This window comes from Cervus canadensis, chromosome 30 (genome assembly GCF_019320065.1).
Source record: "Cervus canadensis isolate Bull #8, Minnesota chromosome 30, ASM1932006v1, whole genome shotgun sequence".
Taxonomy (NCBI): domain Eukaryota; kingdom Metazoa; phylum Chordata; class Mammalia; order Artiodactyla; family Cervidae; genus Cervus; species Cervus canadensis.
The window spans coordinates 15,592,442-15,610,476 of NC_057415.1; the positions used below are offsets into that span (position 1 = coordinate 15,592,442).

Sequence of the window (18,035 nt, forward strand, 5' to 3'; positions counted from 1 at the left end):
AATTCACTTCTTCATGTGGTGAAGCTATATTTGAAGCATACTCACATATAACACAGATGTCAGAATCTTAATTCATGTGAATTTTAAAAAGCTGGCTCTTTAAATTTTGTGACCTAATTTGCAAGCAGGGTTCAGTTCAGTTGCTCAGTCGTGTCCGACTCTTTGCAACCCCATGGACTGCAGCACATCAGGCCTTCCTGTCCATCACCAATTCCCGGAGTTTACTCAAATTCAAGTCCACTGAGTCGGTGATGCCATCCAACCATCTTGTCCTCTGTCGTCTCCTTCTCCTCCTGCCTTCAATCTTTGAAAAGATTGAAGAGAAAATCAAAGAAGAGAAACCATTGCCAAAGATATGTGAAACTATGAAAAGATGATAAACAGATTCAAAATTCATGCCACATGAAAGACACAAAACTGAAGACCTGCACCTTGCCTGTACTCCCCCTCCTTTCCCCAGAGAAGACATGAGATGGACTCACTCTTCTCTTCTTTAAAGTAAGCTGCATTCATTTTTTCTGTAAGTATTCATTCAATACAGGTCAATAACAAGAAAAATAGCTTAAATAAAATGGAAGTTTATTTCTATCAAATTGAAGGAGATTGAAATTTGACAAGTCCAGGCTGGTATGGAAGTCATTTTGGTATCCTCAGGGACCCAGGCTCTTTTCTTTCTGTTGCAAGTTTCTAAGCCTGGTCATGGTCCAAGGTTGCTACCCAAGCTTTAGCCATCACATCTGCATTTTGATCAGCAAAAAGGAAGATAGAAGGGGAAGGGTACATGTCACTGGCCAGAATTTAGTTACCCGCCCACATCTAGCTACATCAGAGAGTGGGAAACATAGACTATATAGGTGGGTAACAATGTAGATAGAAGAGCCTGGTGGGCTACAGTCAGTGAGATCACAAAAGAGCTCAGACACAACTTAGTGACTAGACAACAACAATAACATAGTGCCCAGATAAAAGTTAGGGTTCTTTTTTTTTTCAAATTAGAGGATGATAGATATTGAGAAGCATCTACCCATAGGGGGTGTTCTCAGTTGCTCAGTTGTGTCTGACTCTTTATAACCCCATGGACTGTAGCCCACCAGGCTCCTTTGTCCATGGGATTTTCGAGGCAAGAATACTGGAGTGGGGTGCCATTTCCTTCTCCAGGGGACCCATAGGGAGAGACAGGTATTAATCTAATAATGATTCAAAAGTATAAGTGATTAGCTGTGAGAAGTATTATGAAAGGGATAAAGAACTACTGGAGTCGATAAAAATCTGTTTGAGAGAGCAGGGAGTGTTTAAAAAATACTGCTCTTGAAAAGGGACTCTCAGCTGGAACTTGATTGATGAGTAGGTGTCATCCAAGCATAGAAATACTAGGAAGAGCCTTCCGAGCAGAGAGCACAGTGTATGCAAATCCAGGCATCCTGGAGAGCTGGGCTCTGCCATGGTCCAGCAGCTGAACACAGGTCAGCATTGTAGACCTGGCATGTAGTCAAGGGAGAGAGGCCTGTGGCCGAGCTGGGAAACTGGAGAGGACTCAGAATATCAGACGCTTTAGAAGTCTTCTTGAAAATTTTGTTTTAGGCACAATAGGAAATCATTCAAAGATTCTAATTGGAGGGCTGGCTCCATCTGATTTATGTTTCAGAAGGGTCTTCTGGCTGTCTGCTGCATGGGGTTGTCTGGCTGTAGGGTGGGAGGGAGAGGAGGTTCCCAGTGCAGGGGCAGACGGTGGATGGGGATGGACAGTAGAGGTAGAACAGAGGGGTCTTGGTGAGGACTGGCTGTGGGGGATAGGCACAGGGATGCTTTCTGGGTACAGTGGTTAATGCTGAGCACCACTGGCCAAGAGACTCTGTTCTTGGGGGCATTATCAACTGTCAAAGCCTCAGTCCTAAGGGTGCTGGCTGCTAATGAGGCTTCAATCTTCCTGTCTGGGATCAAAGTGAAGAATCACAAAACAATAAGATGGGCTTCCCCAGCCAGGTTTTTCTAGCATTTGTCCCTTAACCACCTTAAAAAGTCTTCCCTGTAGCTCAAGTGGTAAAGAATCTGCCTGTGATGCAGGAGACCAGGGTTCGATCCCTGGGTCGGGAAGATCCTCTGGCGAAGGGAATGGTAATCCACTCCAGTATTCTTGCCTGGAGAATTCCATGAACGGAGGAACCTGGCAGGCTACAGTTCGTGGGGTCACAAAGAGTCAGACACGACTGAGTGACTAACAAACACACATACACACAGACGTTAACAAGGGTCCACGTCACTTGATCAGCATCTAGTTGGCTCAGAGCCGCCAGGGCAAGACTGGAAATGACAGAGTGTAGGGAGTGGAATTGTTAAGACGTGAAGGGAGGAGGTTCATTCCTTAGGTTCACACTCATCTAGGTGGTGTGCTATCTTGGTGCTCAGGTGACTGATGGATTTATTCCAAACTATAATCAACCGTGGCAGTCTCTGAACTTCCAGCCTGTAAGGTTAGGCCCATCAAAGCTGCCTGTGTTACTGTTTGGAAATGCAGCCGTTTCTCTGAGTCCCTGACCCACCACTCATTGCCAGAAGTTGGCCTGTGTCTCGAGGTCATTCCTGGACTTGGGTTAAAATTATAAGCTTAAGACAGAAACAAACTGTCACTTCCTTGTAAATCAAACAACACATGATGGAGCAAAGCACAAGTTCAAAGGTCAGCACTGACATTACTAAAATGTTTTCTTTGCTTTATATTTTAATCATGCAAGTATAACTGGAGATGAATAATAAACAGTGTAGTTGAGAGTTTTGTTTTTAGAGAGTCTGGACCTATGAAATGAGCAACCCCACCACATTCACTGTGAGCCTTGTCAAGAACTGTAGTTTGGGGCAAAAGTGCTAAAGAACGTGAACTGAAGCAAATGGTACAGATGGAACATGTGAAGAGTCCAGATTTGTTATCAATATCCTCTTGTCACCCCTGGTCAATGTGCACAACTAGATTTATCTTCTTGCAACAGACATACAAAAATACCACATTCCTTTATCATCGAAATGTTGCAACAGCATTAGCAGAACTCCTTGGGGGCCTGGTTATCTTGATAGAGGAATTACTGACAACCAGCTCCGCGCTCAAGGCTGCAGAATGTAATTATCCCATGATCACCCGGAGTACTTTGTTCCCTGGATGTCTCTCATCTACAGTGCATTTTCTGGATGCCTTCCTGTTCCATTAAAGCATTTATGTCTATAGAAGTGCTTTAGAAGTCACCGGGGCTCTAAAAAAATTAAAGGGAATGAATTGTAAAACCACAGTTATTTTACCTACTTCTTGAAAACAAAAAATAAAGGCTGACATCTGGTAAGTAAGAAACTTCCCCTGGAACCCAAGTAACTAACTTTTATTTTCTCATCATGAAAGGGGCGGATCTCCATTGGTGGCCTTTCTTATTTACACCACACACATGGCGATGGCTCCGACATCCAGTTCCTTTAGTATAAACAGAAAGGATGGCCTTTTTCTGTGGAAGTTAATGAATTGAAAAACAAAGCTGTTCTGTATACCCACTTCTTCCAAACGAATAAAAGAACTACAGTGTTCTGAGACTTGGGCAAAATAGTTGCATTCAAATTAATTTTGCCCCTTTTACTCTCCCCCTCCCCACTTCCCACCACTACCCCCCACCACTCGCTTTTTCAGGAGAAAAAAGAACCATTTAATCACCTTATAAGGGCAGAGAGCATTAAGGGAATAGAGCGAGAGTCATGAGGCCCAGATCTTATTCTTGGCTCAGACAGGGCCTCACTGGGCGATCCTGGGCCATCCCTTAACCGCGAGCCTCTGTTGATGCAGCTGTAATATGGGGACGCAGATGTGTGTGTGTGGTACCGATGTGGGACCTCGGGGAGAGGTCCAAAGCTGAATGTGGGGTCCATTTTGCTGGTTGTACGCTGTTTCCACTTTGAAAAGGCTGTCTGCAACTCAGGAATTACAAAGTGACCTGGTAGGTCTTAGGTGGATAACTGGTGTATAGATGCATGGAAAAGGAAAAACAAAAAAAGTCCTAAGGGTCTCTGGGTCTCTTGAAATTAGATTGCCAGGGCAACAAGAGCTGCTAGTATCTGACTTTATAAAGAGCTCATCACAAAAGTAAAGTATGGTTCATGGTTGTTTTTTTTTTCTAAAAAATTCATGTGGTGTTTCCTATAATGTATTTGAAGAATAAAGGAAAAAAGGAGTGAGCATGTCCAAGTTCCTCTAGGCAGCACCTGGGAGCCCTTCTTATGGTGGAAATGCAGTCAAACCCTGCACCCGGGCAGGGACCCGAGGGATATTACCCCTTCCTCTGGAATTTGATTGTGTTCACCAGCCAGAGTCACTTGTTGCTAACTGCAGGTCCCTTTTGCAGGGTTCCTCATGAACCCAAGCAGAGGGAGCAGAACCGGGCTGAGACCACCTTCTACCAACAAACATGCCGCCCCATGCTTCTTCTGACTTTGTGGAAGCCCAGCAGACCTGCCTTCTCGTGGCTTTCTTTTCTGCCCCAGAGCTCCCCCACCCTGCCGCCATGGCTTCCCAGACCTCAGCTCACCCATCAACTCATAAGAAATGGTCTTAACAATAACAAAAAAATGGTCTTAACAGGGACAGTAAAAAAAAAGATTCACGCCCAGTAGCCGAAAGCCTGAAATTGAGAAAGGAAACCCAAGAGTTTGTCTTACTGCTGTTGTGGTGGGTGTCTTTGAACTTGGATTGGGTTAATCATCACCTGCTTGCAGGGTGCTTGGAAATCACAAGTGGTAATGGTGCTTCTGACCCAAGAAAGGCTGTGGAATGAAGGCTTCAACCCACCCTTCTCTCTCTTCCTCCTGCAAACACTTCCCTTAACTCTACCTGTCCAAAGAGGATTCTTAGTTACAGGAGACACAGTTTACATTTGATTGGCTTCCAAACATGCCTTTAAAAAGTTCTGTGCTTCTCTACATACGCCCTTCAGGTGTGCCGGGACTGGGTCTTTTTACACAGTGTACCTACTTTACTTCCCCAATGGCTCAGTGGTAAAGAATCCACCTGCAATGCAGGAGTCAAAGGAGACATGGGTTCGATCCCTGGGTCAGTCCCCTGGAGGAGGAAATGGCAACCCACTCCAGTATTCTTGTCTGGAGAATCCCATGGACAGAGGAGCCTGGCTGGCTACAGTCCAAAGGGTCACAAAGAATTAGACATGACTGAGCATGTGGTAACTATATATACTTACTTTTCTTACCTTCCTCTCCTGCTCCAGTCATTGCCAGAGTGAAACAAGAAAGTGGTCATGTTTTCCTTAAAAGCTGACACTCCCCCCACCCCACCCCCCACACACCTCCAGTGCTTGCAAATGGGGTCCAAATTTCTTTGCAGTGCCTACAAGGCCCTTCTCCATCTGGCTCTGACCCAACTTCATCTCCTCTCCCTCCCAATTCCGTCTCTCCCCCTACCTCTTTCCAAACAGCTTCAGGTCTGGGAACACATTATTCCTTCTCCTGTAGTGCATTACCTACATTTCCACTCTCTTATTCTCCCTGCTGAATTCCCATGCATCCTTCAAGACCCAATTCAAATATGATGTATTAAAGCCTGGGGCTGCTCCCGCCTCTGTCTGTGGGCAGAGTTAATTGCTCTTTCCTGTGAAGTATCACTGCCCCTCTGAGAGTTTCTCTTCCAGATGAAGCATCATATTGTAGGGGACCTACTACTCACATGCCCATTTCTCTCCCTAAACTATACATTCCTTATGGTCAGGGGTAAGATCTTATTCATCTTTATGATACTAGTTCCTAGATCAAGGCCAACAGATGTTCAATAAGCTGGCCAAGATTACATGTGTTCAACTCTAGGTTCCAATCAATATATTCCTTTGCTTTAGAGTTTGAAAATATCTAGAAATTGAAATCAAGGCTATCTTAGATAAGTTTTCTGAATTTTGGAGGATAGGTATGAGTGTAAGCTCACCATTAGAACCAGTGCAAAGATGAAGATACATCTTAGAGTACAGAAAGAAGCATTAGTCACTCAGTTGTGTCCGACTCTTTGCAACCCTGTGGACTATAGTCTGCTAGGCTCCTCTATCCATGGAATTCTCCAGGCAAGAATACTGGAGTGGGTTGCCATTCCCTTCTCCAGAGAATCTCCAGTTCAGTCTCCCAACCTAGGGATTGAACCAGGTCTTCTGCATTGCAGGCAGATTCTTTACCACCTGCGTCACCAGGGAAGCCCTAGAGTATTTCACCTAGAGTACAGAGCTTTACCCAGAGTACAAAGCTCTAGGTAAATGAAAAAGTCCTGTTTTAGATAGACTGCATTAGGAAAGAGGTTCACATACACTAACCTGATTGGTAACAACACTTCAGTTTTCCTCCGTGTTTACTGTTATCAGACACTGCTCAGTCCTGCCTATGAACATGCAATGGGCTCCTGCAACAACTTTTCAAGGTGGGTATTAGGATTATTATTCCAATTTCACAGGTGGGTAAACTGAAAATGTGGTAAGTTTCAGAGTCATGGAGCTGCTAAAGGAGGTGTGAACCTGGAGGGCTGATGCTGAAGCCTCTTTGTTCCACCACCACCCACTGCACCCCCACGTCTACCACACCACACACACAGTACCATCTGATGAGCAAAGGGAGTCTGGTCGGTTGTGAAAGAAACATGAATAACAATTTTAGGAAATACCATGTGTCAACCACTGTCCTACCTATTAACTCATTTAACACTGGCAATGACCTTGTGAGAGGGGTACAATTATTATCCTCATTTTACAGATGAGAAAACAGAGACAGAGAAGTTAGCCGTTTGCCCAGAGGCCACGTAGCTAATAAGTGGCAAATTTGGGATAGAAACCAGACAGGCTGGCTCCAGAGACCTTGCTCTTAACGACCCTGCTCGGCAATCTCCCAGGAACCCTGGGACAAGGATAGATGTTCAGACAGGATCCAAAGCTGTGGGAGCATGAAGAATTGGAGGTTCTCAGGGACCATCCCCAAGGCCCACCAGAAAGCCCATCAGCTCCTCTCAAGCTCCCCTAAAGACACATAACCTCTAGGTAAAAACAATACTCTTACAAGGCAAACTCAGGCTTCATGAGATGCAGTTCAGAGGCCCACCCTGTTTCTTCTAAAAAAACATTCTGGGACACTCAGAAGGCTCTGTTCTCAAGGGTCCTGCTATTGCCTGGATCAGTGCAGTCACTGTTTCCTCCAACTTCCCCCGTGAGCATCATCTCCTTCTAGTATAAGTAGCTTCCTTCTCCCTTCTAGCATCTGCTTATCACAGCCCCAACTTTCCATATAACCCTCACTTGGCAGGACCCCTGGTGGCCTCCTCTACCTGCCAACTTGATTCTGCCTGATGACTCGCTTCACTTCTCCACTTCAAGCACAGCTACTAATCATTTTATCCCTTTAACTTTTTCTGACTTACTTTTTTTTGGAAGGAAGGCACTGATAAGTCTTGTTCATCTTTTCAAATAAGATTGGCACAGGTTGCTGGCCAACCTATAAGCTTACTGTCCTTGGCCCAGGTATGAGGACTTTGAGCTTTGGGGAGACAGATGGGGATAAGAGGGTAGTGGGCAGGGCAGAGACACATGGGGAAAGAAATGGCCACCTAAGGCTGCCTCCTCATCAAGGACTGAGGGCAAGGTGGTCCCTTTTGAAAAAGCTACAAATATGGAAGCCACAGGGATGGATGTGGTTGGTAAAATACCGTAGACCGTGAACAGTCTCTCTGTTGCATTTTATAACCAACTCACTCCAATCCAAGAAATCTTACTCTATAACTAGAGGCAGAAGGGTGTTCCTACTGGTTAATATCTGAAAAACCAACTGATTCAGTCAGGTCCCAGCAGAAAACAGATGGCAAAGGCAAGCAGGATACGTAGGGAGAGTTCAGGGAAGGAACTATTTACAAAGTAGTGAGTGGGCAGGGTATAGAGAAGCCAACAAAATATGGTGATGCTTTGGGGGGCCATGACCATCTCTAGGCCTAAAGGGCTGGGTAGGGAGTAGTTACTGGAGCCCAGAGACAGCTGTACCATCACTGTGTCTGTGTCTGCAGGAGATGGCCACCCAACAGCCCCATGGCTTTGGGGAAAGGAATACAGTCTCTGCTCACCTGTGACTCAGAAGGAAAGGAGCCAGGAAACTCAACACCCTACTCCCTCCTCCTCCTGCTCTTTGATCTACTGCCAGGGCCTTGCTCCGGCTGCACCACACTGGAGCCAGAGGGCAGAGAGGCCCACACGAAGATTCTGTAGAGTCTCCCAGGGCACACACAGCCTGTGGAGAAGGTGGAAGGGGTGCAGGAGGGGCAGGAGAAGACAGCACAGTGATTTCCTTGTCCTAAGGCCCTTGTTGTCCCGAGGTAACCGCACTGACGTGGTGCCTAAGAAAGTAGTGTATTCCTTGCTTATTACATTTCACATATTTTCAAGGAAATCAGACTGTTAGCATACCACATCCTGGAGCTTCAAGTATGTTTTCCTGGGATCTCATGAGAATTTCCACTTCAGTGGAGAGTAGTTGAATATTCCCATAACACCAAAAAGGAACAGATGTGGGAGAGAGCGGGACACGACAGACCTCCAAGGACTCATCGTTCGGCTGAGGGCATGTGGTAGGGCTGGCAGTGAGGCCCGTGAGCCAGGGGCAGGCGGGCAAGTCCACACCTCAGGGGATGGCAGGATATGACCACCGTGGCAAATGTCAGGCGTCCAGAACATAAGGTGCAATCTAGGAGAGAAATGGGAGACAGAAAATGCTCAAAGGGATTTATTCTGAATTTATTAAGGTTAAACTTCTGCCATGTGGTAGAATGGGGGTTTCAAAAAGAAATAACTTAATGTAAAAAAAAAATATTTTTTTTCACACTTGCCCCTGGGAGTGGCATATTCTCTCCCCACAGCAAATTCTATGGTTGCTGTTTTGAGTGGAGAATAGCGTTTAAGCCCAGAATGAAAGCACAACTCCCATATCTGCATTTTCTTTAGGATAGAACTGTTCCCAGAGGAGGAGTTTGTCCAGAGTTAAAAGGTGTTAATTGATGTAAGTGTTCAAGTCTATAAAAAGTCGATGATAGAATAAGATATGGCACTCAGTGAAAGTTGCTTCATTATTTCATCTTTGAAGGCCCAAATGAAGGCATGTTTAGATAAAAAATACCTCCCAGGGAGTTAAAAATGTACTGGCCTCAAGTATATCTCTTTCCCATCACTCATGCACGTTCACACAAAGAGGAAACCACTAAGGGAGGCTTGATGTTTAGTTGTTCTAGAAGTTGGTGGGAGGCAGGAAGGTTGAAGGTCCTGGCATGTGCCTCTAATTTATTTCCTTCTACTTTCCCAAGAGTGGGAGAAAAAATATTCGTGAACTTCATATTATTAAAAAGTTCGTGCTGTCTGCTTAGCTCTTACCTATAAGCCTTTCATTTTTCTAGGGCAAGAATGAGCTTCAATCTCCAGATTAATTCACTTAGTAGACTCTGATTTTGTGCGGTTCCCCAAAAGGTAAGTATGAGTACTTTTTCTTCCAAAAAGTCTCTTTGAACATTCTTCTGTGTCTTTTACATCTTCTTCCAGCAGCATTAGCCATTCCACATATGATTGCCCAAGGGCAAAGGCACATTTTGAAATGGATTTTCTACTTCTCAAGCACACACTTACATGCTCACTCTCTCCCTTTTAATCTCTTTGTCTCTTCCCAACACATAATTAATACTTAACAGGTGATGGCTGGTATTTCCCTAACAAAATTGAGGACCCCAAGCCTTCATCACCTACTTAAGTTGAATGGTAATGGCACACATGACAATCCTCCTGGGTAAGAACCTCACTTTTGGCATCTGAGCATTCCTCTCCTAATTTCAAGAAATTAAGATATTCTCCTTTCCTCCCTATAGCTCAAATGGTAAAGAGTCTGCCTATAATGCAGGAGACTCGGGTTCGATCCCTGGGTAGGAAAGATCTTCTGGAGAAGGGAATGGCAATACACTCCAATATTCTTGCCTGGAGAACCCCATGGACAGAAAAGCCTGGAGGGCTATACTTTGTGGGGTTGCAAGGAATCAGACACAACTGAACAACTTAACACTTCACTTTACTTCCTTTTTTCAGCTATCCTTGGGCACTGATTTTCATACTGCAGGTCCTAAAATCAATACAATGGTTCATGACTAGCATTAAACAAACAAACAAAAAACAGTGACATAGAATTTAAAATATCAAAATATGCTGAATACATTAAAACAAATATGAGAATGTTGTTTAGTCATGCCTACTTTTATACGCTTGTGTTGGTTTACAGTGTAAAATACATTTCTTATTATGGATTACCTCAAAGTTCTGAAGTCATTGAACTCAGGTTATTGAAAGGCAAATTCTTCAATTTATAGCCACGTGTTTGAAGGCTTGGCCTCGTGGTCTGGTTGACCAGGTGCTCTGCTGGACTTGAAGGTCCTTGTCTATCCATGTTTCCAATTTCTTAAAAACATTTCCATTCCTAATTCAGGGCTCCCAAGTGCTGCTCTCCTCCCACCAGGTAATCCTTCTTCCAAGTGACATTCCAGGGCTCAGAAAGGGATTACCTAGAGAGCCATTCTAGAGAGTCTAGCCATTACCTAGAGAGCCTAGACTTTGGATTCTGCTATCTAGGAAACTGTTCAGGGGTGAACCTGGTACTGATCCCATAGAAAGACTTCTGTTCTTTCCTTTCCCTTCTGGCACACCCTCTCATACCTCCAGTTCTAGACCCACCAAGCCATGGCTAGGGAATCTTGGAAATGGCAGCTGTGAGGGGATTATTACTGCGTCCCAGGGCAGAGAACTCTCCAGAGGATTTTGGTAATCTTGTCCTCTCTGTCTACTGACTTTTTGAAAAGTGCATGACATCCCATCACTTCAAGCTCAAGAAATAATTTAAACTTAAAAGTATCAGTGATCCAACAAAATTCCACCAAATAATCAAACATTCTTTCAACATTTCTTGAGCAACAGTTTTCTGTGTCAGACACTACAGCAGGAGGCAGGCACTAGGCTGGATATACCATAGGAAGGAAAACACTTACAACCTCAGAACCTCAACTCTACAGAGAAAGACAGCTACCCTGAGAAATCATTATGATATACTTGTTTTCATAGATGTAGGAATAAAATGCTGTAACTTCTCAGAGCAAGGAAATGTCACTTGAACTGGGGAAAGATGGGAAAGGTTTTACAAAGGAGGAGACATTTGAACTGAGTCTTGAGGACCTGGGGGCGTAGAGCTGGCTTCAGAGGAGACTCCAAAGGAGACTGCATGCATGCATGCTCAATCACTCAGTTGTGTCTAACTGTTTGCAACGCCATGGACTGTAGCCCACCAGGCTCCTCTGTCGATAGGATTTCCCAGGCAAGAACACTGGAGTGGGTTGCCATTTCTTCTCCAGAGGATCTTCCCGACCCAGGGATCGAACCCCAGTCTTCTTCATCTCCTGCATTGGCCACATTCTTTACCACTTCACCACCTGGGAAGCCTTAGGGCTGGGTTGTAAAGAGTTTCACATGCCATATTTAAGAGGATGTATTATCCCAAGGGCAACAGGGAGCCAGTAATAATTTTAAAGCTTGTGATTCATATGATTTAATTTATAAACAAAAATGTTTAATCCAGCTCTGTTTGAAATAACAAACATTAGAAAAAATAAATTGTTTGTAATTAGAGGGCATGTTCAATAAATCATTGACTATCTATACAATAAAATAACATATGCCTCCTGTCCCACAAAAAATATGATGATGCTTTTGATATTAATTAGCATAAAAAGAGTGCTTTTATTGAACCCTTTTTAATATTTACTACTGTAATATTTTTTCTTAAACTCAGATTTTAAATTGACTTTGAATCTTTTCAAAGATTGCCTAATAAAAGTCCTGTGCAAAATGAGAGTCTAAAATAAAAGGAATAATAGGAAACACCAGATTCAAATATTCTAAGTCCATATGAAGGGTCATTCTTTGAGTCTTATATTGATGGTAATAAAAAGATACAACTTTTCCTTCCTTGTCCCAAATTTCAGCCCCAGGGGACTTCCCTGAGACTTGTGTCTGTATTGCCATCCCATCATCATTCCTTCACTTGTCAGTGTTCAGTATTCTGCCCCTTGCTCGCAGAAACCCTGCTTCCCACCCCTAGATGCTTATAGGAGGCCTGATGGAGCTGACAGCCAGGCATCTCCGTCACCACAGCAACTGCTGTTCTACTCAGACCAACACGGTAACAGGGAAGAAAGAGTTCCTCTTCTCTTACCTGGCACACCAGCTATTCTTTTCCAGCTATGAATTTCATCATTTTTCTAGGGGTTAGATTCTATCATATGCTGGATTATTTATCATTCACGGCGGACATATTCTCTTCACAGGTTGGACCAGAGAAACTGAAAAAATGATGAGAATTTCTGTATTATTCCAAGCAGTAAGAGCTAGTACAAAGATAGAACAGAATATAAACCTCAGAATGAGATTCTAGAATATTTAAGAATTTGATACATCCTAGGACAAATGATATATAAATAATGTATCTACAAATGAAGTACCATCCCAAAGGTTATTCAAATATATATCCCATGCTATACATTTAATAAATTTTGCAGAATGATACAAATTTTACTCTAGATTTTCTTAAAGAGCTTCATCTTTAGAAAACTTCCCAAAGATCTTCTCTAGAAGTATTTCCCCGTCCCAAACTTCAATGCTCACGTGAAAGTGAAGTTGCTCAGTCATGTCTGACTCTTTGTGACCCCATGGACTGTAGCCTACCAGGTTCCACCGTCCATGGGATTTCCCAGGCAAGAACACTGGAGTGGGTTGCCATTTCCTTCTCCAGGAGATCTTCCCGACACAGGAATTGAACCTGGGTCTCCTGCATTGTAGGCAGATGCTTTACCATCTGAGCCACCAGGGAAGTAGCTACCAAATGTCTCTCCTTTCGGTCAGCCACACAGATTCCTCATTGTGTCCATGCGCTCTCCTTCAGCATCTCTCTTCCCTTCCACCCCACACCATAATGGGCTACATCAGAGGTCACTAGGACTTCTCACCTGCCCCCCAACCTAGACCTCTCTGAGGTGGCCACAGCACCTAGAATTTCTACACTTTCTTATCATCCCTTGCTCCCCATGGACAAAACACATTGCAATTCTTTGGAAATGGAGACTTTTTCTCACATCAATGAAAAATTCATGGACATTTGGGGAAATAAAATTCTCTACCTTGTTGACAAATCAGTAAGGATGGATTATTCAGTAACTGACGGCTGACACTGCTGAAGCTGAAGCGCCAGTACTTTGGCCACCTGATGCGAAGAGCTGACTCATTGGAAAAGACCCTGATGCTGGGAAAGACTGAAGGCAGGAGGAGAAGGGAATGACAGAGGATGAGATGGTTGTATGGCATCACTGACTCAATGGACAAGAGTTTGAGCACACTCTGGGAGATGATGAAGGACAGGGAAGCCTGGTGTGCTGCAGTCCATGGGGTCACAAAGAGTCAGACATGACTGAGCCACTGAGCAACAACAAGTACTACTAGCTAACTACCTGTGGAAAACTGTTAAATTTTCTACCTCACACCAAAATACGTTCCGGATTGTTCAGAGGTAAATTTGTAAAATAAAAACCTAAATGAACTAGAAAAATACAGGTGGATATTCAACTGATCCCATATAAATAGTAACACTAAAGACGTTGGCTACCACTTCATAAAAATACAAAATTCTGCATTCATAAAATGCTACAGAAATGTTTAGAAATGAAAAGCTAAAAGAATATTTGCAACAGTTATGACAGATCAGTGTTTCTTCTTGCTAACTTCTAAAAAAAAAAAAAAAAACCCTTTACAAATCAATATGAAGAAACAAGCATGTCACCAGGAAATTGACAAAAAAATGGTAAGCAGACTTAGACAATTCACAAATATCTGGAAAGCCAATAAATACTGAACAAAAGGATGTCCAGCCTTCACGAAGCTAACATCCCTTTGAAGGAATGGTCTTGCTCTTGTAGAAGGGGTGGACCAAGGAGGTCAGGAAAACTGTGGCTTATGGCCAGTGAGTTGGGTGATAGCAAAATCTGTCCTGCTGACACTGGGTGCCGACTTGGACCTGAGATGTGAGGACAGGATTTGAGAGGTGTATCCTTGCAGAATTTTTTTCTTGTGAGGTTTTGGAAGTTGAGTATGTGGTAGAACAATCACCTCAACCATTACAAGTGCTGCAAAACGCCTCTGCTTGCTAGCTCCAAGCAGCTCCTCCAAACTTCCCTGACTCAAGCCTTCAGGAGCTGCCTCGTCAGCACAGGCATCTCCTCCCCACTCTGTCCCACAGCTTCTGTGGGACAAAGTCTACTGTGGCCTCATATCTCAGCTCTCTTGTCCTCAGAGAAGCATTGGCACAGGACTCCTGGCCTGTCCCACGGCCAGCAGCTGCCCACCTTTGCAGCCTCTCGGTTCTGCTGGAGCCCCTATCATTGTGCCTGAGTAACGGCAGCCTACCCACCCACCCCCAAATCACCACTCTTGATAGAAACAAAGCAATGGGATCCCCGTCAGGGCTCTGACCTGTATTAGCTCCCTGGACATGCCTTGTGGGCCAGCTGTGACCATCCAGTACCCTTCCCTGCACTGCCTGCCTTTCCCCACACAACCTCCTCCATGTAAAGTGGGGGGACCTTTGGAGAATGGACCATTTGGAGAATGGCACTGGTCTTGGATCTCCAGCCACTCCTAGCAGTCAGGATGCTCCAGCTGTCAAGGTGAGTGGGTGATATTGGTTGAACCTCAAACACTCCAAAGATTTCCCCCACAAGATATTATCTTGTTGTCTCAATTAATAAGGAACTGAAATTGGCATCGTATGTGGTATTTAGAGCCATTTGGTTCTTGTAAAGGAAAAGTTCTATTGTTTTCCTTTATACTACGCATAATACTCTGAAGACTTCTATATTCCAAATGTGTGTGGTTTTACCCTACGCCAAGCAATTCTTCAATATCAGCTGGGTGTCCTACAATTTAATTTCATTCTGACACACTCTACCAGAAGAGAACATCAGATCACACAGGTTAAGGGCTCAGTCCCACCAGCCAGACCTTGTCCCCTTCAGATGCTAATCCCAAGGCCAGACAGTCATCTGTGCTTCTGACTGACCAGTTATAAAGGTCAGAGGTTCCCATGACCCTCTTCTTGGGTTTCATTAATTTTCCAGAGCAACTCACAGAACTCAGGAAAATATTAACTAGATTATTGGTATATTATAGGCAGCTATAACTCAGGAACAGTCAGATGCAAGAGATGCATAAAGATGTGGGAAAGGATATGAAGCTTCCTTGCCCTCTCTGGGGTACTACTCTCCAGAATTTCTATGTGTTCACCAATCCAGAAATTCTTTGAATTTGGGGGTTTTTTAATGGAGGCTTCTGTAAATAGGCATGATTGATTAAAACATTGGTTATTGGTGGTTGAATTCAACCTCTAGCCCCTCTCCCCACACTGGAGGTGGTAATCCTCTAATGATTGTTGCTTCCCCTGGCAGCCAGACCCCATCCTTAGGTTACCCAGGACCTTTGCAGAAGTCACCTCATCAACAAACTTGGATGTGGTTTGAGAGGGGTCTATAAGTAACTGGACACCCCTTTCATCATTACTATTTTGAAGCAACTTCAGGAACTGAGGACAGAAGTTCAAATATTGAAACAAAAGATGCTCCAATTGCTCTCTCAGGAAATTCTAAGAGTTTTAGAAACTGTGAGCCAAGAATAGGACAAAGATCAAATATATCTTTCTTAGTATAAATCACAGTATCACAGTTCTGTGAATGAACTTCTGTGTGTGTGTGTGTGTGTGTGTGTGTGAGCTTGTGTGTGTGTTTTCCTAACAACTAATGTGATGCTGAAGTTCACATTTATTTGTTCAACCTTCTATATAGACTGGTTTTTTTCCCATATAGCTAACTGTAGATGGATTTGAGCAGTTTCTAGAATGATAAGGAAGTGTGAGTTCGTGGAATTTGTTCTGTCTTTCAGACATCTACAAATTAAAGTCAAATGTCAGACTTGCTACCCATTAAAGTTGCTTCTACATCAACAGGTATTTTTTGCCTACTAAATCCTCTTATGGCAATTCAGCTCTATCCACTAGGCTGCATTTTAATCCTTATATTGCTATTAGCACAAATGGTAGTCATTCTAGCTTTTGGTCCATATCCTAGAAGATTTTTGCCATTGTCCACAGCAAATGAAGTGATGCTTTCCCCTTTCATTAGCCATGAAAAGAAAATACATGTTGTTTCTAATAAAACAGATGTTGAAGCTATATAAATTGAAAATGCTTGTAGCAATTTAGGATAAAACCGTTTTAGCTCTAGTTACAAAATGATCTTAAATTGAGTCTGTAAAGGCCAAATATGGCAACTATTCCTTTGGGTTTTTTCTTTGAAAACTCCCTCTGGTTTTGAGAAATCTCCTTGACTGTAGGTTGGAACTGGCCCTGGGGTGAACCAGACCTTCCCAAAGGCTAGAGGCACCCCAAGAGGTGCTCATTTCAGGCTTTTACATTACTGTGACTATGAGGTTTGACCTGATGCTCTTGGTGTCTCACTGGTAACTCACTTTCCCTTTGCACTCAGCTTCTCCTCTGCACCCATGGCACCTGGGGCTCTGCCTGTGAGCTTTCTCAGCTGCAAGAAAGTGCTCTTGTGAACTGCAACCCATGTGATATCTCTTAGGTTAACCTCAATTTCTTGGTCTATCAAACATACAGGTGACTTTCAGTTCCATGTGAGTGTACAGGAAATTTTCATAATTATAGCTAGTTTTAGATCCTTGCAACTAACAGAGCTGAATTAGGTAAACATGAAGAAAACACCCATTGTCACCACCAAGACAGGACTCTGACATGACCGCCTGAACTCTTGCCTCCTCCCCCACAAAAATCTCTGCTCCCCACCTCCCCTCCCCGAGCTTCCCCATCTCAGTAAAGTGTAATTTACTCAATGCTCATAGCACAAGCTTAGTCATCTCCCAAGAGTCTTTCTTTCCTTCACACGCTCTGTGGGATTTATCAATGAGTTCTACAGCCTCCACCATCAAAATACATCAGCAGTCCAACCACCCCTCATCACTGTCTCTGCTGAACTCTGGTTGAAGTCACCATCATCTCTACCTGGATAATTGCAAGAACCTCCTACTGGCCTCTCTGCTTGCACCCTCAGCCCTCAGTGGTATATGCCAGGCATTGGCAAACTATTTTCTGTAAAGAGCCAGATAACAGATATTTGAGGATTTACCAGTCTATGCCCCAACCAGTAATGCTGAAGAAGCTGAAGTTGAACGGTTCTATGAAGACCTATTAGACTTTTTAGAACTAACACCCAAAAAAGATGTCCTTTGTATTATAGGTAACTGGAATGCAAAAGTAGGACATCAAGAAACACCTGGAGTAACAGGCAAATTTGGCCTTGGAGTACGGAATGAAGCAGGGCAAAGGCTAATAGAGTTTTGCCAAGAGAACACACTGGTCATAGCAAACACCCTCTTCCAACAACAGAAGAGAAGACTCTACACATGAACATCACCAGATGGTCAACACTGAAATCAGATTGATTATATTCTTTGCAGCCAAAGATGGAGAAACTATATACAGTCAGCAAAAACCAGACCGGGAGCTGACTGTGGCTCAGATCATGAACTCCTTATTGCCAAATTCAGACTTAAACTGAAGGAAGTAGGGAAAACCACTAGACCATTCAGGTATGACCTAAATCAAATCCCTTATGATTATACAGTGGAAGTGAGAAATAGATTTAAGGGACTAGATCTGATAAAGAGTCTGATGAACTATGGGCGGAGGTTTGTGACATTGTACAGGAGACAGGGATCAAGACCATCCCCATGGAAAAGAAATGCAAAAATGCAAAATGGTTGTCTGAGGAGCCCTTACAAATAGCTGTGAAACGAAGAGAAGTGAAAAGCAAAGGAGAAAAGGAAAGATATTCCCATTTGAATGCGGAG

General features: G+C 43.6%; 1 long non-coding RNA gene and 1 other non-coding gene across 3 annotated transcripts in view; both read right to left on the reverse strand.

Annotated features, from left to right (window-relative positions):
• Window positions 1–708: 708 nt before the first annotated feature.
• LOC122431946 overlaps window positions 709–18,035 on the reverse strand; it is a 37,951-nt gene continuing 20,624 nt past the window's right edge. For both annotated transcript variants that reach the window (XR_006266674.1, XR_006266673.1), the window contains exons 2-4: window positions 12,283–12,409; window positions 8,457–8,733; window positions 709–737 (exon numbers count right to left, since the gene is read on the reverse strand). This is a non-coding gene — a long non-coding RNA (uncharacterized LOC122431946). The remainder of the gene's footprint in view (window positions 738–8,456; window positions 8,734–12,282; window positions 12,410–18,035) is intronic.
• TRNAC-ACA lies at window positions 12,864–12,936 on the reverse strand. Its single transcript has one exon. It is a non-coding gene; the product is annotated as a tRNA-Cys (tRNA).